Source organism: Canis lupus, chromosome 26 (genome assembly GCF_048164855.1).
Source record: "Canis lupus baileyi chromosome 26, mCanLup2.hap1, whole genome shotgun sequence".
Lineage (NCBI taxonomy): Eukaryota > Metazoa > Chordata > Mammalia > Carnivora > Canidae > Canis > Canis lupus.
The window spans coordinates 3,804,509-3,828,273 of NC_132863.1; the positions used below are offsets into that span (position 1 = coordinate 3,804,509).

General features: G+C 38.4%; 1 long non-coding RNA gene across 10 annotated transcripts in view; it reads right to left on the minus strand.

The window, feature by feature from the left end:
* Window positions 1-23,765, minus strand: part of LOC140617973 (uncharacterized) — an 82,128-nt gene that overhangs the window by 13,510 nt on the left and 44,853 nt on the right. For 4 of the 10 annotated variants that reach the window (XR_012018134.1, XR_012018135.1, XR_012018127.1 and 1 more), the window contains exons 3-8: window positions 15,811-15,905; window positions 8,284-8,431; window positions 7,125-7,257; window positions 5,167-5,330; window positions 3,474-3,653; window positions 2,710-2,857 (exon numbers count right to left, since the gene is read on the minus strand). This is a non-coding gene — a long non-coding RNA (uncharacterized lncRNA). Of the gene's footprint in view, window positions 1-2,709; window positions 2,858-3,473; window positions 3,654-4,587; window positions 4,671-5,166; window positions 5,331-7,124; window positions 7,336-8,283; window positions 8,432-10,110; window positions 10,249-12,579; window positions 12,706-15,810; window positions 15,906-23,765 lie in introns of all 10 variants that reach the window. The other 6 variants (XR_012018129.1, XR_012018130.1, XR_012018131.1 and 3 more) reach the window with 6 other exon arrangements.

Here is a 23,765-nt window from a genome sequence, read left to right on the forward strand (position 1 = left end):
AACAGAAAATGAGTTAGGATCTATAGGCAGGAAACTAGACTGTTTTCTATATAAAAAATGAAAAGGTTTTATACTAGATAACAACACTATAAATCAAGATTTAAACTACAAAAAGAGAAAAATATTTGCAATGTGCAACACATCTAACAGTTAAGCCTCCCTGTGCATAGAGGTCTTTAAGTTACTTTAAAAAAGGAGAGGCAACAGAGAATGTGGTCAAAGAAGATGGTTGGAACACTCACATACTTGTGAGTGCACAAGTACTCTAGGAGCTTAGGATGACAAAGAACAGATATAAAAACAAAACAAAACAAAAAAAGGAAAAAACAAAAAAACCTGCTACATTTGAGCCTGCCAGACTGGCAATGGTGGATTGGATCGAGCATACCCATATAACCAATTGGGGGAAGTAGGTATTTGTCTGCATTTTTATTAGGGTGATACACTGGTCAAGTTTTGACCTGGCACACTTTGATCCAGCATACTCTGCCTCTGGAAATATGTATAACAAGACCCTGGATTCACATTTAACATTTGCAAAAGGGAATCTATGGTCTCTGTACAAGGAAGAAAGAGAAAGAAAAGGAGATTCTTGAATTCCTGGTGATTCTTGTCCTCCACTTGGCCTCTCCCACAGCAGGCACATGCCAGGAGGGTGGCAGGACCTGCTCTTTCTTCCACTATCCTCATCACCTCAAAAGGCCTCAAATGGGTAAGAACATCTCCCTGTGCTGGGCGGAGGCCCCATGTTTAATGGGAAATGTATTGCTCATCTTTCACGCAATACATGGCCTCAACCTGAACACAAGCCAGCTCTTTCACCAGGTCTGAGCACCTGGTGAATAACCTGGTGAATGACCATCGGATGACTGATTATAAACCTGGTGAATAATCTGGTAAATCACCACCTAACTGGATGCAGGAGAACAAATCAGGTACCAACTAATTGCAGAAGCTGCTTTTTCTCCACTATGGCAACAATCTAATTTTTGGTGGTGATTTTAACTCCCTGAAAAATTTACAAAGTTTATCTTATATTGCCTTTCCTGAAACCCCACATGGCATGTGACTCCACTGGATAAGGATGTCTATATGGTAGAAACTGACAGTAGTGAAAACCTGAAAGTAGCCCACAGGTCCATCAACAGACATTTGGAAAACATCATGAGACATCCATTCAATGGGAGATTCTACAGAAATACATGATGCCAAGTCATGTGAATTGATATGAAAATACCAAATACATTGAGAGATAAAAATGTTACATAAGAGTGGACACAATATAACTCACTTACATAAAGTTTAATATGTTTTGAAAATAAGTACATGAAACTGATCATTTGTTATGTGTGTTGCACATGAGTAGACAGAGACTCAAAGGATTTTTGCCAAAATGATAACTGTGTTATCTCTGCAGAGTGGGATTCAGAGTACATTTTACATTTGGGGTTTTATTTAATTTTTTGCTTTTCTTGATCATTTGAATTTTTAATAATAAGCATGTATATATTTTTAATCTAAAAAAACCCCAGAATGCTATATATATCCATTTTCAAAAGAAAATGGTAAACTGATACCAATACCAGTAGGAGAACCCTCAAAAGGAGCTTCCCAAGATTTTGCCTGCTAGAGGATGAAGTGCCACATCAAGCAATAACCATAGGTAATACCTACAAATGAACCAGATGTACCAAAGAGAAACTCTTTGTGTTCCAAGATGTCTTAGCATTGAGTATTTTATTTTATTCTCTTCCTAATTCTTTTCATGAGAAATACTGACAGTCTAATGTTTTTTAAAGATTCCATTTATTTATTCATGAAAGACACACAGAGAGAAAGGGAGGCAGAGACACAGGCAGAGGGAGAAGCAGGCTCCATGCAAGGAGCCTGAAGTGGGACTCGAGCCTGGGACTCCAGGATCTCGCCCTGAGCTGAAGGCAGATGCTCAACTGCTGAGCCACCCAGGCATCCCTGCTGACAATCTTATATGTCTCACTTCAACAAATACATCTTGATTGCCCAGCACACTGCTAGGAATTAAAGATGTGGAGATGAGCAAAATGCGCTTCCCTGAAATCCTCAAGAAACATTTTGGGGAGATAAGCACACACACAAATAGTATCACTGATAATAATCTACTCTAAGGAGAGAGGCAATTAATATTTCCTGGAGGACTAGAGTAAGGCTACCTGGACAAGATGGCATCTGAGCTAGGTTTGCAATGAACAGAGGTGAGGTCAATAAAGCAGAAAGACAAGCATTCCAGAAAAAGGGAACTGCACGGGCCAAGGCAGGGTACACATGTGCATTTTATATTTGATGAACAGAATGGAGAACAGAGGGAGAGGGGTATCAATCATCCAGGTTGGAAGGAGATGTGGGGACCAGAATCCTGATACACAGTTTGAGCTTACATAGAATATAAAGGTCTCTAACAAGAAGCTGACATAATCAGGTTTGTTCAGCTTGAGACAAGGATGAAAAATCCCATTAGTGAGATCACCCCTGGCCTGCAGGGCCATAGGCATGTCTCTCTGTTCCAGCACCCCACCTTTGAGATTGTAAGTGGTCAGCATATACATATTGGTTGAATGTGAAAAATCACCTAGATTCGTAGAAGTTTCCACTGACGTGAAAGCATTGGTAAAAATGAGAAACCAGGTGAACCAGTAGAGCTAATGTCCCCCTAGCAGAGGTGCAGGGGTGTACCTTATCCCTGGGATGGATTTCAGCATCTGGTTGGGCTCAGCAGTCCTTACTGTGGATACAATCGAATCTGAACATGCCTTTTCTGCTTCCACCCCATCTGCTCTTCTGCATCACCTTTCTCATCGAAGTCCTGCTGTAATCTAAGTTCCTTTAAAAAGAAAACAGAATTCTTAAGCATCTGTCACCACAGCTCCTTGTGGTGAAAAATGGAAGGAGTGGCTTCTTTGAAAGAAAAATGACAAGACGGAGTATTGGGTGACCCCAAGGTGTTGGCATGTGGGAGATGAACTGATTCGCCGAGATAGATGGAAAACCCTGTCTGCCTTTCCAACACTTTTTATAGTGACTTTTAATCGCTGTTTACGCTTTCAGGATGTTGGGCTTGGCATGCAAACCAGTCCCCTTGCAGACCATATAGGGGTGGAGGCGCTGGGCCACCATGAGTAAACACAGCCACAATGGAATTCCACCAGACTCACAGCAAGGCTTTCATCTGCTTTTGGGAGTGACAAGTAGGGCTGACTTCCCCAGGCTTGGAGTGGAAGCACAACTACAAAGCTAAGGATCTCCGGGCTTGTTTGTAGGACTTAACCTAGGAAACTGATACCCTCTGAAAGTGCCCCTTCATTCCAATGTCACTTTAGATAGGGCAGGTAAAAGGATTACTCTGGTGTCACTGGACCCCACCCATTGTCTGCACAAGCCCACACTGAATGGGTAACTTAACCCCCAAAGAGATAACTAACTGCTGTGTGTGTACTCACATTTACAACTGGCAATTCCCATGAAGCAGAGAGGTTGTTTTCCGGGGCCTTTTGCTTCACTGACATGTCAGTAGCAGAATCTGAGAGCGTTCTAGACCGAAGGCATGGCACTGTAGAAGAGCCTGCTCCCGATGCCCTTATACTAAACCAGATCCACCAGGAGTACCTGCATGGAGGGTCCTACATGGAAGGCAATGTTCACATCACTCAGATTTCTGCTTTAAATTGTGAATTTGACCTAAAATTTTCAATATATTTCTTTTAAAGACAAACATATTAGAAACCTCAAAGAAGAGAGAAAGAAATTTCGAGGTTGATGTTCTCCTGGGAAAGAATGAAAAGACCAATGTCTGACCCATGTCCTTGCCTGCTTAGGACTTCGGGGCCTCAGGCATCTACCCCCTATCCACCCCACTTCCCCAGCCAGCCTGCCCAGATTTACCCCACCAACTGAACCACGTGCAGCCAGTCTAGATTCACCCCCATAACCTCCCGCCCACCCAGGTTCACCCCCACTTCCTCCCGCCTGCCCAGGTTTACCCCCACCTCCTCCTACCAGCCGAATAGCCCAAAAGAATGAAGCCCTCTGACTCATGGCAGAGTTAGGCCAAGTTGCCATTTATTAATAGAAATATCATACAAAATAAATAACATTTATTATGTCTCTGAAATAGAGACGTAGAGAAAAGGAAACAAAGTTTATTCATAATCGCACCATCTAGATAGCCCATTCTGACAATTTAAAAAATTTTTAAGTAACATACTATATGCACATGATGAAAAACTCAGATGTTACAGAAGGTAAATTAATTTTAAATAAGATCAACCTTCACCCCGATGGTAACCATTGCTAACTTTGCCTCAGACTTCCTTCCAGACCAGGAAAAGAAATGCATAAAGCAGCAAAATATACATAGCCCTTTAAATGATTTATAAAATAAGAATTATAATAATAAATAAAAATTAAGAATAATTTTTAAAAGTATAACATCCTATTATCCTATATCTACCTCTTTTCATTTAATTATATATCTTGGAGGGTTTGTCACCCACTGTATATGAATCTACCTCACTCTTTTTTAATGGCTCACTTTATGGATGCAGGATAACTGACCTCTCCAAACTCTCAGGAGACTTAAAAGAACCACACAAATTGTAGGCAAGAGACACGGCCCCTCCAAGCCTCAGTTGCTTCATCTTTGAGATGAGAAAAACAATGGTAAACAACTAGATACATGGGCAGCACCTAAAAGAGTATCTAATACATCATAAGGCACTATTGTCATTATTTTTGTTAGTATTGGTATCAGTATTAGCTATGAGTATCAGTGTGATTTGTTATTAGAAACCTTTTGGATCAATATGAGCCATTATTGTCATTGTACTTTCCAGTTGGAAATTTTTTAGGCAAGTCTCAATGACATCACTATTAAAAGTAGACCGGGAAGAGAACTGCCATATATTTTTGAGCCACGCCCTTCAGAAACACCCAGCAAAACCAAAAGGTCTGTGGCCCATGGTAGTGACAGAGTTACCATCACTAGAAGATTCCCCCAAGGAAGCCACAGCTTGAATACTGCTCTATGAAACAGCAGACAATTATATCAGAGACAAGTTACCAGGGAGAAATACAGAAGAATACCGTAGCCAATTGACAATGCAAGGAAAATTGTGGTGGGCAGAATGTAATTACCTGCACTGGAATTCCGCCAGGGTATCTATTTGCCCAGCAGAAGGAAATGAGACCAGATGTTTGGAAAAAGCGTTGAGTTTGGGCCAACGTTTCCCAAGATAATCTTTCCATCAGTAGTAAGGTCTTTATATCCAGGCATGAAGGAGAACCGGAGAAGGTTAGAGCTTTTAAGAACAAAAAAGAAGAGAGAGAGAGAGAGAGAGAGAGGGAGAGAACGAGAGAGAGAGGTTAGTTCAGTCTCTTTTTCTACAAAGGAGAGATTAGCTGACTCCCCAAGTAACAAAGCCAGCTCAAGGAAAAATGAGGGTTAGCTGAAAAGTCTCTTCACACCCAAACCAGGGTTTATTCTGTAACATTCTATTGCCTTATTTGTACAGAGCCTTAGGATAGCCATTAGTACTCATAAATAAGACACAACATGTGTGACTTGAGGAATGATCAGCAGTTTTCAAAGTAACACAGGTAACCAATACCATAAATGCTTAGGACATTTTGTGGTTCTTATAGGGGAGGCCTAGAACCTCATCATTTAGCCTGCTCCTAGGGGTCCTTTCCTGGGGAGGCTAAATGCGGGGGCTCTAGGCTCCTTCTTTCGCTGCCCCTCACTTCAACCTCAGCAATATTGCCTCTGCAACATTTAATGTGTTGGATGGTTTTACATACAATGTATTGACACAAGGTTCCAGTGCTGAAACAAAAAATTTTAATGTCATTGTTTTTGGCCTAAGAGCACAATGCTATATATTTTTAAAATTTCATTTGGAGATCTGGATGATCAAAGAAATGCCACAGATATTAGGTAAGTAGAGCTTTGAGAGAGTGGCTTTTCCCCTACATCATGTTTTTTCATTATCATAATGACCCAGCATTTCCAAACTGCCATTTGCTGGGAATCCACATGATTTACTTACAGCCAACCAATAAAGAGAGAGAAGCCAGAAGTTGACAAGCTTTTCCTATGAACATACAGATCTTATCCTCACAATGTCATCGGCTCTTGGAGCTGTTAAAAGTATGCCTCGGTCTTTGTTGGGCTTTGGGTTCTTTTTTGTGTGTGTGTGATTTTTTTTAAAGTTTGACAAAGGAGAAGATAGAAAAATTCTTGAGATCCATTGTACAACAATGTGACTCTACTTAACACTACTGAAATGTACATGTAAAAATGGTAAGAATAGCTTTATGTTAGGTGGATTTTGGGGTTTTTTTTTTAACCTTACAGTAATTTTTTTTTTAATTTAAGGTAAGAAGTGTTCCCTTCTTCAGCTTCCCCTCTTTCCTGTCAGCTGGAGTGTAGATGTGATGGCTGGTGCCCCAGCAGCCATTTAATGCCATGCCATAGAAGCTACATTCTGAAGATGGTGGAGTAACAAGAAGATACTGTGTAAGTGGCAACAAGATTCCATGTAAAGAAACCTAGCCCCTGACACCAAGGTCACATGCCAACGCTGCATGGCCTACTTCTGGATCTCTTTTATGTAAGAGAGAAATAAATTTCTGTTCTATATCATTTTTAAAAGACTGCCAAATATAAATAAATAAAGATTGCCAAAGGAAATAGAAATATCTGCATCATATGTGCCAAACATATCAAGAGAGTAAAGTTGTAGTCCTAGGTCATTTTTATCTCATTTATTTTACTCAAATGTTCTAATAGGGCTATGATACAGAGTAGTGCTTCTTAAAGTCTGGTTCCTTGGTTAACACCATCAACATCACTGGGAACTGTTACAAATGCCCCCAGATCTCCTGACTTAAGACATGCTAAATGTTGGGCCTGGTGATCTATATTTTAGCCATCCATCCATCCCCAGAATTCTGATGCCCAAGGAAGTAAGAGAATCATTCATACCAAAGTAACACAGCTGGTCCTGTGTGTATAGTGTTAGGGCTGGGGGAGTGGAGGAGGGTCTACAACCAAGAGTTTGAATCCCTTAATTTGAGTAAAATAAATTACTTACAAATATCCCAAGGTTGTTGAGAAGACCCAATAGGATTATCCTCATAAAGCTCTTCATTGCCAGATGTTTACTATTAAATGCAGAATCGGTAATTGCATTGTATTCGTGTTTCATGCTGTATGAAGCCTCACGGCTTGACAGAAAAACAAGCATGATCAACAAGTCAGAGAACCACAGAGGAACCTTGGAGAATTTCTTCGGAGAAAAAGAACTAATAAAATTGAAACAGTGCTGAAATCACTTGTCAAGAAAAGACAACAAATTAAGAAAACAACAACAATATTAAAATAATAGATAACATTTGTTAAACACTTACCACATGCCAGACACTGTTCTAACCACTTGTTGCATGTTGAACCCATTAAATCCTCCTGACAACCCTCTGAGGTATGTGCAGGAATGGTGCTTGTTTTATAGACAAGGAAACAGACACAGAGAGGATAAAAGATGGTCCCAACATCACACAGCCAGTGAGAGGGAAAGCGGGATTCTATCACAGGAACTTGGCTCTAGGCCCATGTTCTTAACCTTGGCCACTACATTCCTGGCTGTATTTCTGCTTCTGTTCAGGAGTATCACAAATAGAGCAATGGCCTCTTAACCCAGGTTGGAATGAAGGGAAAATTCAACCTCTCCATCCATTTTTATTGAGCACTTAACAATATGTGTGTTAGTTCAGAGCTTCCCAAAAGCCTCCCAAGGCAAAAATTTGAATGTTGTTTATATGGGGTTACAGGAAACTCCTACAGAGAAAGAGGGAGTGATCCAGAGAACAAGTAACAGCCTGCAAAGCTGGCTCGCAAGGTTCTGAGGTCAATCCCACAGAAACTGCTCCTCAAAACCCAATCTTGGGATTATCCCACCCAAAAGGCAAGAGCTGGGATATTTCAGTGCCAGTTTCTGGAATATCCTCAATGACGGCTGCCTTGAGGGTGTTAACTCCCTACCACTTCCGGCTTCTTACCATGCTGCACAAAGCAGAGTCCCTTTTCAATATATATATATCTTTTTTTTTTTTTAATTCTCTAAGTTAAATTTGTTCCTTCATAAAGTAACATTATCAAGGTCAGTAATTTCACCCTGGAGTGTGCTTCAGTATCTTCAAGAGTCCTTAAAACAGACTGCTGGCCCCATCCCCAGGGTTTGAGATTGAACAAACCTGGGCAAGGCCCGGTAATTTGCGTTTCTTAACAAATTTCAGCAGATGCTGGTACTGCTGGCTGCAACCACACTGTGAGGCCATCTGGTGTCCCAGCCAGGAGGGATCGCCACAGTCTCCTGAAGAAGCCACTATACAGATTGTGTGTCTGTATAACAGAAATATTTGAAAAAGAAACAGTAAATCACTCAAAGGCATACTTTGATCCAGAAATTTCAAACTAAATAATAGAAATAGGCCACCCCCTGTGGCTGACTGCCCTCCCTCTCAAGGGTCTATCTATCGCAGTCAGGCACACAGTGGACAGGGAGACCTATCTTTTTCTGCAACCCCAAGATGTACAATAATTGCCTGGGATCTAATAGATGTCTCTTACAGAACCTGAAATCAGACAATGTCTAAGTAAAAAAAAAAAAAACATGTTTGCATTTCAAAACTACATCCTTGTTTGTTTTCTTTTTTAAAAGTGAAATTGTAAACTGCTTGTTCACTCGCAAAGAGTCATCAAGAACTCATTCCTCTGTTAGGTGATCCCAAATGCCCCACATTTCTGAGAAACCAGCCCCTGGAGCCATGGTTTACGCAGCCTCTGCTAAGATTACAGGGAACTTACGCAGGATAATAATCTATATTTTGATGAAACTTGAAATTATCAAAAAACCATCTTATGGTTTGCTGAATGCTATGCAGAGAAACCATCTTAAATTACCAACGTTCAGAATCAACAATGTATCACTTTACTAATCCAAAAAAGCAAGTCAAGTTTTAGTAACTTAATAAGGGTATTGAGAGATGCTCCTGGTGAGTTGACTTTCCTGGCACTGGGATGAGGCTTGACTAATGACTAATTGTCTCTCATACAGCTCTACTGTTTGACTTTGGAAATCAGCCAAAGACTCTGAATTAAGATGTTGTCATTCCTAAGTAAGAGGTCACAATACAAAGTATTTTATTTCATCACATGAATATTTTGAAACAATTGCTGAAGATTTGAGACCAATTAGAAGAGTTCTCTTGTCTCTATATTATTTTTTTTGATTTACTATGAAAAACTAAATTTCACAAATTGCCAGTCATTAAAAATCTGATACCAGCAATAAATATATGGAAAAAGAGAAATGTTTCATTTCACTCTTCAGACTTTCTTGTGGGTTTATTTGAAGGCCCTTGAGAACGAGCTCACAGTTAAGAACACTGAATGATGTTCTTTCTTTGAATAGACAGGCTTAGTTTAGCAATTATAATAACATTATTTCACTTCACATGGTTGTTGGAAATATTGTGGTACATTATCCTTCTGTGATTATTTTTAATTTAAACAAAATTATATCATTCTTAACCAAAACTATGCTGTTTTTTAATCACTGAATATTTATTTTAAAGGTGGAAAAATCATAGGGATTTGCTAATTTGATTAATTTGATTTGTATCACTGTTCTTTAAAGCCAAAGACAAGGGATTTTTTCTGAGTGAAAGTTCTTGATTTGTGTTAAATCAGTGCTGCAACTTTATAAAAACTACCCATATAGGTAACAGATTTTCCTGCTTGCCAGATAAACTCAACAGTCCTGTATATTATTTGGTTTCTGATTTTCCTAAGATGTCTGTAAAAATTAAAAACACTCCTCTTCGGAAAAGAGTTGATTGCCCCCATGTCCTTGCTTATTTTAGAGAGAAATAGATTTTGTTTCAAAACAATAAATCTAAGTAGCTATGTGAACAGAAGAACCTCATGGCCATCCTATCCATGGATATGATCCAGACTGATGGAATGAACAATGTGATACAACAAAAGATATTGTTAACTCTCAAAAAAATGTTACCCACCTAATGTTATTCCTATGCCAGTGTTTATTTAGTGTCCTTCAGTGCTAGTTTTCTATTAGTGGCAGAAGCTTTCATGACAGTGTACTGGTTCTTTTTAAAACATGGTATTTGATGTGTAACAAGTTACTCCAGGATTCCCTGAAGAAGAATGAAAGCTAAGCATGAAAGAATATTCTTGTTCTTAGACGGCATTTTAATCCTTAGATGGAGGTTTTATAATTGACATACATGTTTTAATGATGATTTTTTAAGAGGCAAATTCGCTTCCTTGTAATTCTTCTGCATAAATATCGCCAGGGAAATTCCTACACACTTGCTATGTGTCTTAATAGAGCAATTTTGTCCTTAAAAATCCTAAAACTTGGGCAGCCCGGGTGGCTCAGCGGGTTAGCGCCGCCTGCAGCCCAGGGCGTGATTCTGGAGACCCGGGATCGAGTCCCACGTCGGGCTCCCTGCGTGGAGCCTGCTTCTCTCTCTGCCTGTGTCTCTGCCTCTCTCTCTCTCTCTCTCTCTCTCTCTCTCTCTCTCTCCGTGTCTTTCATGAATAAATACATTTTAAAAAAAATTTTAAAAAATCCTAAAACTTAAAAATCCTGTGTGATGCTCATGATCCTCTCACCACTTTCTGTGGAAGACAAAGGCAAGTGGCTATGTGTGAAAAATTAGACCTAGAACTTACTTCTGATCCACAACAGAGAGCAAATCAGGAATGCAGACTTGGTACGCTCAAAATATGATTATCTTTTGAAGTTATATATATATTTACCATGGAATGCTGGAATGCCACTTGTGTTTATTTATCCTAATGAAATAAAAACATGTATTTACACAAAAACCTGTAGCCAATGTTTATAGCAGCTTTATTCATAATTGCCAAAAACTGGAAACATTCCCAAATGTCCTTCAGTGGATGAATGGATAAACAACCTGTAGGGTACATCTATACTACAAGATGCTACTCAGGAGTGAAAAAAAAATGAGCTATTAATTCATGCATTTGCATGGTCAATACTAAGCATCTTACACTGAGTGAAAAAATGCCAGATTCAAAAGACCGTATTGTATGATTCCATTTATGTTTGTATTTTCCCTTTTGAAAAATGTTAAAGTACAGGGAAGGAGAAAAGCAATGGTTGCTAAGGGTTGGAGGGAGGAAGGCTTTGTCTACAAAGGGAGCAGCAAGGAGATTCAGGAAAGCAGTGGAACAATTCTGTATATTGATTGTGGTGATGGTTACAAGCTTACCCATTTGCCAAAGCTTACAAGATATGCACTTTTGCATATTTTGTCCTTCTACACAATGTTACTGTGTGTAAATACACTTACATTTTTTTAATGCTTTATTTTTCAGAGCAGTTTTAAGTATATAGGAAAATTGGAAGGTATATAGGAAGGTATAGAGATCCCCCATATACCCCTTGCTCCACACGCACACAGCCTCCCTGACATCAACTCCTTATTAATATCCCCCACCAGAGTGGTATACTTGTTACAACTGATGAACCCACACTGACACATCATTATCACCCAAAGTCCATAGTTTACATTGGAGGTCACTCTTGGTGTTGTCCATTCTGTGGATTTGGATGAATTTATAAAGATGTGCATCTATTATTACAGTGTTACACAGAGTAGTTTCACTTTCCTAAAATAGCCTATGTGTTTTGCCTACAGTTTTTTTTTAAAAAAAGAATTATTCTTGGGGCACTTGTGTGGTTCAGTAGGTTAAGCACTCAACTCTTGGTTTGGACTCAGGTCATGATCTCAAGGGTGGTGGATGGAGCCCTGAGTCAGGCCAGCTTAGCGGGGAGTCTGCTTGATATTCTCTCCCTCTCCCCTCTTTTGCTTGCTCACTCTCAAATAAATAAATAAATAAATAAAACTTTAAAAAAAAAAAAAAGAATTATTCTTCTCTTACAATGAAAAAAAAAATTGTTTTGCTTGCTCCAGGGATCATACATCTGTCTTTCTGCTCCACCTTAACCTTGGAGAACATGGACAATCATAGAATTTCTAAGTTTTTTCATTCAATCATTTCCCCCATTCTAGAACTAATTTAGATGTTCATTATAATGGGACATATTGTTCCTCTACAATAGGTCCAAAAATATATCCAGCCTTCTTAACACCTTCAATAAGAGGGAATCGACTTCTTCCCAAAATTCACAGAGTGACCCAGGACTTTCCTTATATGGGACAGCCTACTCTTATGTAAGCTAATTTAGGAATCTGATCCCAATTTTACTGTGCCTGGAACCCTTAAGTGATTTCTATGTACACTGTTATCCAGAGGCAATGTCTTCTCAAACTTGTCCTGCTGAACACTGAACCTACTTGTGAGATTTTGTACTAAGCTCTGCTAACTGCCATTTTGTTTGGTTCTGCTTTAGCCAACGTATAAAAGCTTGGTCCAGTTTCCTAGGTTTCTGTTGGCAAACTCGATCAGATGCCACCTGTGTCTTCACCCACCTTGATGAAGAAAATATTGATCCATCAAATCAAAGCCACAGTGATATCTCATTTCCCGTCCACCAGACTGGGGTGGGGGGAGATTTATATTATCAGAGTAGATTCGGATAACTTGAATCCTTTACTCTGTTGGTAGAATTACAAATAGATAGATGTAATTATCTATTACTTTTGGAAGGTACTTTATTTTATTGTTTTTAAGATTTTATTTATTTATTCATGATAGACACAGAGACAGAGAGACTAGAGAGAGAGAGGTAGAGACACAGGCAGAGGGAGAAGCAGGCTCCATGCAGGAAGCCCGATGTGGGACTCAATCCCTGGACTCCAGGATCACTCCCTGGGCCACAGGCAGACGCTAAACTGCTGAGCCACCCAGGGATCCCCCCGGAAGGTACTTTAGTTGTAGCTGCCAAAAGCTAAGGCTTTCGCTCCAGCAATTTTACTTCTAGGAATGTGTCCTAGAAAACTACTCATATACCTGGAAAATTGTATATATGACGATGTTCACGGCAGCATTATTTAAAACAATTTAAGGGAGTTGTCTTATAAATGTTTATATATTCATAATAAATGCTAATAATATATACTTGGATAGATCTTACGGTGTGCCAGACATTGTTCTAGGGCTTTCCTTGCATTATTTTCTCTCAGGTAGGTATTGTTGTTATCCTCATTTCACAGACGAGGTAAAATTACTTGAGGCACAGAGAGGTTAAATTACTTGCCTAAAGTCATATAGTTAGTCTATGGAAAAGCTAGGACTCAAAGTTAGGCTCCAACATATATACTTTTCATAGCTGCATGTCTCTGCCTCTCTACAGATCACAAAACATAGATGTCTTAAAGAAGAATAAGACAGACTCATATGAACTGACATAGAAGAACTCCAAGACTCATGACTTGGAGCAAGAGGTTCCAAGGTGCATCATTATATAAATAAAGCAGGTCACTGAACAATATATGGAGAGTTCTATTCCACTTGCATTTGGGAAAGATGGGTGTAAATAGAACTGGGAGAGAAGTGAAGACTCTTGATGTTTTCTCTGCTGTTACCTATGAAATGTTTTCTAATGAAAATATATTTATGTTTGACTAGCATCAAAGCCAAAACTAATAAAAAGGAAAAGATGTTACTCCAGCTAGGAGGCTAGGAGGTAGTGTAACCTGGTGACATTTTGCTAAAGGTCCTCACTTTGGCAGTGCCTTAAGCCTGGGGTATTAAGATTAATTCAATACATCAATCTTTTACATCTTTAAACAGACTTAATGAGTCATAATTTATATATAGCAGAATTCACCAATTTTAAGTGTCTGTTCTGATGAGTACTGACACATAAATGTGTATGCCATGAATCACCATGACATCATGATACAGAAAATTCCCATCACTCCATGATGTTCTCTATGCCCTTGATAATCACCTGCCTCCACCCAGCAACAAGCCATCAGCATGCTAGTGCTCTATCTTTACCATTTCTAGATTTTCTTAAAAGTTGAGTCATACCACATATACTCATCTCTGTCTGCTATGTCTCACTTCTTTCACTGAGTACACTGTTTTTAATAGCCACCTATCTTGTTGCTTGTATCAGTAGTCATTATTTTACATTGCCCAGTAGCTTTTCATTTTACAGATATACCAACAAATGGTTTCAGAAAACTAGATATACACATGCAAAAGAAGGAAATTGACCCCTTATCCTAAACCATACTGAAAAATCAGCTCAAAATGGACTAAAGACTTAAACAGAAAACCTGAAACTGTATAACTCTTAGAAGAAAATATAGGGAAAAGCCTCTTCACTTTGGCCTTGGCAATGATCTCCTGGGTAGGACATCAAAAGTACAGGCAGTGTAATTAAAAATAAACAAGCAGGACTACACCAACCTAAAAAGCTTCTACACAGCTAAGGAAATAATCAACAATGAAAAGGCAACCTACAGAATGGGAGAAAATATTTGTAAACCATATATCCAACAAGGAATTATTATCCAAAATATATAAGAACTCCTACAACTCAAGAGCAAAACATAAATAGTTCAATTGCAAAATGGGCAAGGGACTTGAATAGGCATTTCTCCAAAGAAGATCTGTTCCCACAGGTAATGAAAAGGTACTCAACATCATTCATCAAGAAAATACAAAACCAAACCACAATAGGATATCATCTCACACCCATTAGGACAGCTATTACCAAAAAAAATAAAATAAAATAAAAGGTAACAAGTTTTGGTGAGGAACTGGAGAATTGGACTCTTTTCACATTGTTGATAGGAATGCAAAGTGATGTAGCTTATATGAGAAACAATATGGAGGGTCCTCAAAAAATTAAAAACAGAAATACCATTTGATCCAAAAATTCCATTTCTAGGCAGATACCTAAAAGAATTGAAATTAGAATCTCAAAGAGACATCTGCACTCTCATGTTTTTTGCAGCATTATTCACAATAGCCAAGGTAGGGAGACAACTTAAATGGATGAAGAAAATATGGTATATACATACAAAAGAATATTAGTAAGCCTTTAAAAAGAAGAAAATCTTGCCAGATGAGACAACATGGAAAACCTGGAGGATAACACAGTAGGTGAAATAAGCCAGTCACACCAGGACAAATATTGTATAATTCCAGTTACATGAGGTATCTAAAGTAGTCAAACTCATAGAGACAGAGATTTAAAAAGGTAAGAAGTAGTCATTTTAAAATTTTTTCATTAATCCAGTCTTTCATCCAATAATTAGATGATCATCCAGCCCATATTGTTCTATATATTCTGTAAAAATATCTTGAAATGTCTTCAAATTCCTTTTCAATCTACCGATGAAATTTATTATTTTTTTTTTCTACCAATGAAATTTAGATTCAAATCCTGGCCTCCCTCCTAGTGGAGTAATTTAGACAAGATGCCTAACCTTTCTGTACCTCAATTTAATCATTGCTAAATTAAAGATAAAAATAGTTTCTACTTCACAAGAATGTCATGAGGTTTAATGAGTAAATCCAAGTTAAGCACTTAGGACAGGGCCTGATGTGTAGTAACGATTCACTAAGACCCTTTGGATTTTTTTTTTCTCCGGATCTTTTATAAAAGGAAGTGAGGCCAGTTTAAAGGCAACTTACTCACAGTGGACCCATGTTGACTCCTTGATATTGCCAAATTCCCTTCTAAGTGCTCAGGGACCACAAGCCAGACATTTGCCTTTTTTAAATTATTATTCATCCCTCACCTCTGTTGCTATGACCCCTCAAAACTGGCCAAAACCAGTGGTTTTGTTTTCTTCAAGAGTCCTTGGATCCAGGATGTAGATTGATTGTCTGCTTCCTGGGAATGAAATACATTAGGGGGTTAAAGATTTGGATTCTGCATGTCTCTGGCCATTTTGTTCCCCATTTCCCTGCCAAAGTCGTGAGTGAACACAAACAATAACAGTTAGAAAATATCATGAGAAAAAAAATCTCCTTCTGAATAGAAGAGTTACATGAAAATACACTGAAAACTGTACTCTATTAGAACTAATAATTTCTTGAAAAGTAGATTAAAGTAGAAATGCAATCTTTTTAAAATTATATGTATATGCATTTGTCTTTAAAAGGGGGATGGTGGGAAGAGTCAATTCTTCAGAATGCATCAGTTGATTGGAGTTTTTCTTTTTTCCAGGAACCACACCCAAAATGGATTCTTTATCACTCATTTTTAAAAATTTGTTAAGTACCATAAGAGATTGGAGATATTTGTTAAATTATCAGAGTGCAGAAAAGTTGATAAATTTTTGTAATTTTCCCAGACTTGTAGTGCTATCTTACACACATCTAAATCAACAACAATTTCTTTTTTTTAATCAACAATTTCTAAGTGACTTGCCTTCATAAATTCTCTCATAAGTATTCAGTTTGGTTTTATTTTATTTTCACATGATTTAATAAAAATGTACAAATACAATAAAAAGTGTGAGAATCTTAAAAAAGATTTGGAAACAAACCCAAAAACTCCTGATAAGCGGAGAACATAACTAAAGGAGGTAGAAATCTGTAGATGTTTGAGAACTGTGCTATTCAATATGGCAGCCACAAGCACATGGGGCTTGTTACATTTAAGTTAACTAAAATTAAATAAAATGTAAAGTTCAGCTCCTCGGTCTTACTAGATATACTTCAGGTACTCAATAGTCACATAAGACTAGTGGCTTCCACATTGTGCAGCAAAATATATAATATTTCCATCATCACGGACAGTTATTTCAAACATAACTTGATCAAGAAGATGGTCTACAGGGTATGTGCATTTGACATTGGTCAATATATCTTATAGGGAAAGGAAATGGCCAATTAATACAGTGAATCAATTAAGAAGAAATCAGTTGTAAAAGTTTTCCTTATGCCTAAGAATTAGGTGTTTGGAGAATGCAAGCCATATTGAATGGGTTCCTGATTAGACTTGTCAAGAGGACACAGGAATCAAATTGAAAAGATTTTGCTGCCCTATGATAGAACAGTTTGGACACTAAAAAGAATAAGAGATTTGTTCAATTGAGGCACATCAAATATGAAAACTCAATAAGCATATAATGTTAAAACAAAAACAAAAAATCTCATTGGTTATGATTGGCAATTGCCAAGGCAAGAGCTCATTATTCTGAAAATTAATAAAAGTTAAAACAAAAACAAAAATAAGAATTAGGCTGTCTTTCCTGTATTTAATCAATGCAGGCAGAATTAGAATATCATTGTTTTGTAGCCTTGAATGAAATAATGGATCTAAGCAATGTTTTGTATATAAATGTTTAACACTGGACAGGGAAGAAGGGCCTGATTTGTAGCATTGGCCATTTTTTGTAAATATCCCACTCCCACCATGGCTGATTACAAACTGCCAATATGGTGTCACTCAGTCAGAGTTGGAAAGAAATGGTCCCAATTAGCTCTTGTGAACTGGTACAAGATGGTGCAAACAGGCTTGAGCTGGTTCCAGAATACCACTAGATCTGAGTAATGATCATCAGTGGATTTGGTAAAATATTGATAAGGAACTTTATACTGAAGTATCAGACAATGCCTGACAAACATTATAGGTCTCATCGTAAGCTGTAAGGTGGCATATGTAAGTATCCTTATAGAAAACACGCAATTCCTTAGTCTAATCATGCTTCCAGGTCTACCTCCTAGTTTATAGGAAATGTCAGGAATAGAGAAAACCATTAAACAACCCCACAAAGAAGCAAGCAGCCAAACCTAGGATGTAAGATATCTGCCAGCTCAAAAAGTTCAGTGTATCCAACAAATCATTAGAAACCAAGAGAGGAGAAAAGAAAAGACAGGAAAGACAGATAAGGAGTTGGCTTTAATAATAAAAGATACTCAGGGCTCCTGGCTGGCTCAGTCAGTAGAGCAAGCAAATCTTGATCTCACAGTCATGGGTTCAAGCCCCCCCACCTTGGGCATAGTGTTTACTTTAAATAAATAAATAAATAAATAAATAAATAAATAAATAAATAAAATTTAAGGGCTATAATTAGATAAAATGTAATATGTGATTCAAACTGAGTAGCAATTTTGGTAAATTTGAATATGAATGGATATTAGATGAAATTAAGAAATTATTGTTAACATTTTTTATTTAATGATGCGACAGTTAGATTTATTTAAAAAGTCCTTATAAGTTAAAGATGCACTTATTCTTAAGTATTTATGAGTAAAATTATATGATGCCTGAGATTTATAATACACTTAATAGGGGTGCCTGGGTGACTCTTTCAGTTAAGCGTCCAAATCTTGATTTCAGCTAAGGTCATGATCTTAGGATCCTTTGATCCAGACCTGTGTTGGGCTCCTTGCTCAGCAGAATCTGCTTGAGATCCTTTCTCTCCCTCTCCCTCTGTCCCTCTCCATTGCATGCATACTCTCTCTGTCTCAAATAAATAAATAAATAAAATACACTAATAAAAATAAAATATAGAGGGGGAAAGAAATATGAAATAGATTGGCAAAATACAGATAATTTTTAAAGCTGGGTTATGGTTATAGATTTATATATATAATTATATATATAGATATATATGTCTATAGATATAGATATATAGATGGATATAGATAGATATAGATATATAGATTATATATATGGTTATATGTATAGGTTTACTAGACTAATTTTGCATGTGTTTTTAGGACACCATTAAAAAATATTTTCAGTAGAATTTCTTCTAAACACTCTAAAGACAAATAAAAGATATATCAGAAGGAAAGTAAGAGTATGGGGGTTATAATTTTCTTCTTTGTATTTTTTGCATTTTCCAAAATTTCTATAACAAACATATACTGCACATCCATCATTTGTGGTTTTGAGTCTTATTGCATTTCCCCAGTGTTTTAGAAAATTAGAAAGTAAAAATCATGTATTTCCTCATCAAATGATGGAATATTTTAGAAGAAAAATTGGGAGGATTTAAATAATTTTTCTGTTTGTTATATTAACCCCGTTATCCATTTTTACTCTGATAAGACATTTGCCATAAAAGTCCAATCTACTGACCCGATCTTTTACTCTTGGACTTAAAAAACTTAATGCGGGGATCCCTGGGTGGCTCAGCAGTTTAGCGCCTGCCTTTGGCCCAGGGTGCGATCCTAGAGTCCTGGGATGGAATCCTGAAGTCCCGGAATCGAGTCCCACGTTGGGCTCCTGGCATGGAGCCTGCTTCTCTCTCTCCTCCTGTGTCTCTGCCTCTCTTTCTCTCTCTCTCTCTCTCTATCATAAATAAATAAATAAATCTTTAAAAAAAACAATGCATTTAGAAATCTCAGATTCAAGAGTGTATGTATATGTATATAAAAGTATATGTTTGTTATAGAAATTTTGGAAAATGCAAAAAATACAAAGAAGAAAATTATTCTATATGTTGGCAAATTGAACACCAATAAAAAATAAATTTATAAAAAAAAGAATCAAAACCACAGTTTATTAATAGTTTCAAAATACTTTTAAGACCAGCAGAGTTCCCCATCTGAGAGCAGTGGACAAGGTATGGAAGAAAGAGACCCTTTCTTTTTTTTTTTTTTTCCTTTTCTTTCTTTTTAAATTTTTATTTAACTTCCAGTTAACATACAGTGTAATGTTAGTTTCAGGTGTACAATATAGTGATTCGACACTTCCATACAATACACGGTACCCATCGCAACAAGGGCCCTCCTTAATCCCTGTCACCTATTTCCCCCATCCCCTTGTAACCCTCAGTTTGTTCTTTATAGTTGAGAGTCTGTTTCTAGCATTGCCTCTCCAGAAAGGGACCCTTTCATTTGTTTTCTAGCAGATTTCTCTCCACAATCTCTCTTTCTCCATCTTCTCCTTTTCACTCTGGTATCCCCTCTTCCATTCTCAACCTGAGTTTGTGGGACCTCTGGATTGGATTAGGTGACAGAATCCAAATCCCAGTTTGACTGCTAACAAAACTCTGAGCTGCTCCAAAATGAGGGCATTTGATGCCAATACATTCTCCTATTGCTAACATTTGCTAAGGGGCACAAATCCTGGTAGTGAATAATTTGCATTCTGATGGGAATGGAGACTTAGGTTTTCCCAGCCATGAAGGTATGGTTTTCAAATGTTGAAGAATTAGGTAAGATCATACCATGAATGCATGCATAAATATATGTACACCAGGGAGCCATTTAGTAATTTACAAATCATGTAAATTATGTCACACATGAATTATAAATTATGAAATTGTTTCCTGTTAACTGGAGATTTAGCATTGCTCCCAGAAAAACTTACCTTCCTCCATAGGAATAATTTCCTCCCTGCAGACGTCGGCTAATGACTTATTATTTGCTACCCACCTGCACATTCAGGGCATTTATTTGCGTGTTCACTAATGACTCTAGAAGAATTGCTTGTGCCCAGCGACAAATATGGAATGAATTAAATAGCAGTTACTGGCTTTGCGGTGTAGCTAAGAGAAATTAAAACTTTAAAAATATGCCAAGGCAAACTTATTTTCATAAATGAATACAGAACACTGTGATCTTTGTAGTGGTGGAAATAGCACACAATAAATGAAAAGAATACTCATAAATCCAGTGAGCCATTTCAAGATTTGATAATGGTGTTTAGTAAGCAGAAACTGCATTTGATTTAACCTATCTACCCATCACAATGAAGTATGGGGGGGGGTGAGTATGAATCTTTATGTGCAAACAGGTGTGCAAGAAATATGCATTTGTGCCCAAGGGGCAAGAAAAAGTCTGGCTTCCTTTGTGGAACAGGAAAAATAAAAACACAAATTAATATCTCTGTAAATTATTCTTCCACATTTGCCTTCCCAAGTCCAAAGTGATTTTTCAACACCTTTGACTGCCCTGGATTTTACCTGCCAGATTAAACTTAACACCCCATGGCTGGAAGAGAGGGAAGACTATTGCAATCATGCATCATCCTATGCCAGGCCAGCGAGGGCATTTTAGGAAAACCATATTTTATGTATAACTCAATGATTTGTTCAACAAACACTTATGAGTACCTACTGCATGCATATCATGCCCAGTACTGGGTAATACTAGTCAACAAGACAGACCTGCTCCCTGCCCTAATGGAGCCAGTGGTTTCATGGAGGAGACGGAGACAGGCAATAGACAAGAAGACAAGTATTTAACTTCAAACTATGCTAAGTGGGGGTCAGAAGGGGGCAAGTAATGATAGAGGAAAAAATAGGTCAGGAGGTCACTTCATTAAAAGTATTTGGAGAAGGCTACCCTGGGATGGAGACATTTAAGTGTAAACATGGAGAATGAGAGGAGCAGCCAAGCCAAGCATAAAAGGAACAGCATTTGAAACATGGGGAACAGCACTTGAGCTGATAAGGAGCTGGGTGTGAGTGAGCCACTGAGAAAAGACAGGTGCAGTTGAAAGGCAGAAAACCAAGTAGGAAACAGGATGGGAGGAGACTGCAAGGGCAACAGAGGTCCACTCACTGGAGCTTTAGGGGTGATATTTAGGATTTTACTTTCAGGGACTAAGCAGACACTGATGTGTTCCAGACAAGTGGCATGATCTAATCTGTGGTGCACTGTGGTGGCCAGGTGGATGATAGAATGAAGAGGGCAGGGCGCCAGCAGGGAACCAAGAGCAGACCCAGTGGACCAGTGAAGGGAACTCATCAACCTGGCCTGGAGAGCTGCCTCCATGATGGAAGGAGGGAGGCAAAGCTGAGGAAAAACAATGGGAGAATGATAGGACTTGCCTATTAATTGAAGGCAGGGATGTGGAAGTGGGGTTGAAATCAGGGCTTGCTTTTTACGATATAATTTACAAATTTTCACATTTAAAAAAATGTAGGGACTCCTCGGTTACTCATTCAGTTTAGCATCAGACTCTTGATTTCGGCTCAGATCATAATCTCAGGGTCATGAGACTGAGTTCCAAGTCTGGTTCCACACTCAGTGAGTGTCTGCCTGAGATGTCTTCTCTGTCTCCTTCTGTCCCTCCCTGCTTTGGCATGCTCATTCTCTCTCTCTCTCTCTCTCTCTCCCTCTCTAAAATAAATAAATAAATCCTTTAAAAAGTGGGAAAATGTGTGTTTATATGCTTTTATACAAAATAGGAAAATAGTATATTTATGCATTAAAATACTACTCAATGACAAAAAGAAATAAACTTCCAGTAGACTCAGCATGGATGAGTCCCAAAACCAGTAGACTGAACAAAAGAAGCTGGCACAATGGAGTACACATCTATGAAGTTCTAGAACAAGCAAAACTAACATACGGCATACAAATCAGAGAAGTGGTTGCTTCTTGGGCATGAGTGGGAAGAAGGGACAGGATTTCTGAGAAGATGGAATGTTCTGTATCTTGACAGGGGTATGGGCCACATGGGTGCCTGCATGTGTCAAACTGATGGATGTGTATACCTAAATACATGTGCATCATATTATATATAAATGATACCTCAATAAAAAGGCATTATTTTAAGAGCAACAAATGACAAATGCTTCGTATTAGGTTTTGCTGTGCAAAAGCTTAAAGAACATTCAGAATGAAGGGTAGAGCTCTAATTGATATAGCTGACTGATATATCATTTCTCTGACTTAGCAAGTTAACATTGATATTAAAACATCATTAATTAAAACACTACATTAGTAAAATCAGAATTAACCTTGTGCTTTCTTACCATCAATCTGACTTGTTTCCATGAGGTGCACAAGGCCCATCCGGTCATCTAAATTTTACAAGACTGAAAGATGGTGAGTGAGCCACTCAGGACACTAGGACTTGCTCATGCCTGACCCACAGGTAGTAGTATACACCAGTTCCATGCTCCAGGTGTTGCAGGCAGGGGAATGCATGTCTGGTGCATGCCTAATAAGTGAGCATGGCATAAAGAAGGCTGAGGGGTGCAGTGAGACTCATTTTGATCCCTTCCAGAGGCCCTCAAGCCAGCCCACAGCTTTCTGACGACCCAAAGGCCCTCTAGAGTATCAATCTTTATCTGTGCTTCCTTCTTAGTTGGTGGAAGATGGGTATAGACCATTCTGAGGAGTGGGGAAAAGTGCACATCAAGGATCTGGAATTTTTTTTTTTTTTTTTTTTTTTTTTTTTTTTTTTTTTGAGAACACAGAGCTGTTAGGAAGAACTCCAACAGCAGCAGGCTGGAGAAGGAGGTGCATAATTAGCAGCTTTTCATATTGTTACCATTTGGTGGCCCCAGGACTTTCCGTACAGTCTGTTTAAGAGTCATGACCTCAGCTAAGCCCTGAGAATGTGAGGAGAGGTGTGTACAGTGCCTGGTCTGGAGGGACACCTGAGGGAGCAGCAGCCCCAGATCCACAGGGCAACCAACCTCAGGTGGGGAAGCCTCCAAGAGCCACATCCTGACTCAGTGTCCTGCCCAACCTGCTCTGAGGGCTGCAGTCCCAGTCTGACCCCAAGGGGTGAATGTGCACTCCTGCTCCTCCTCCCAAAATGGCCAGGATGGATTTACATAACGGTATGAGCCACCACCCTCTGCCCCCTAGATCCTGGAGCTAGGCTCAAGGAAAGGACTGACTTCCTGCTCACCTCCTAAGGAGAGAGCCACCGTGATGGCATTTGTGTAACATAGGGACTGTGAGGTCACATTTGCAGGGAATGTGTTGTAGTGAAGATGGTAGCTCTTGCTTAAACTACTGAAGTTCTTTTTCTCTGCATTACAAACCC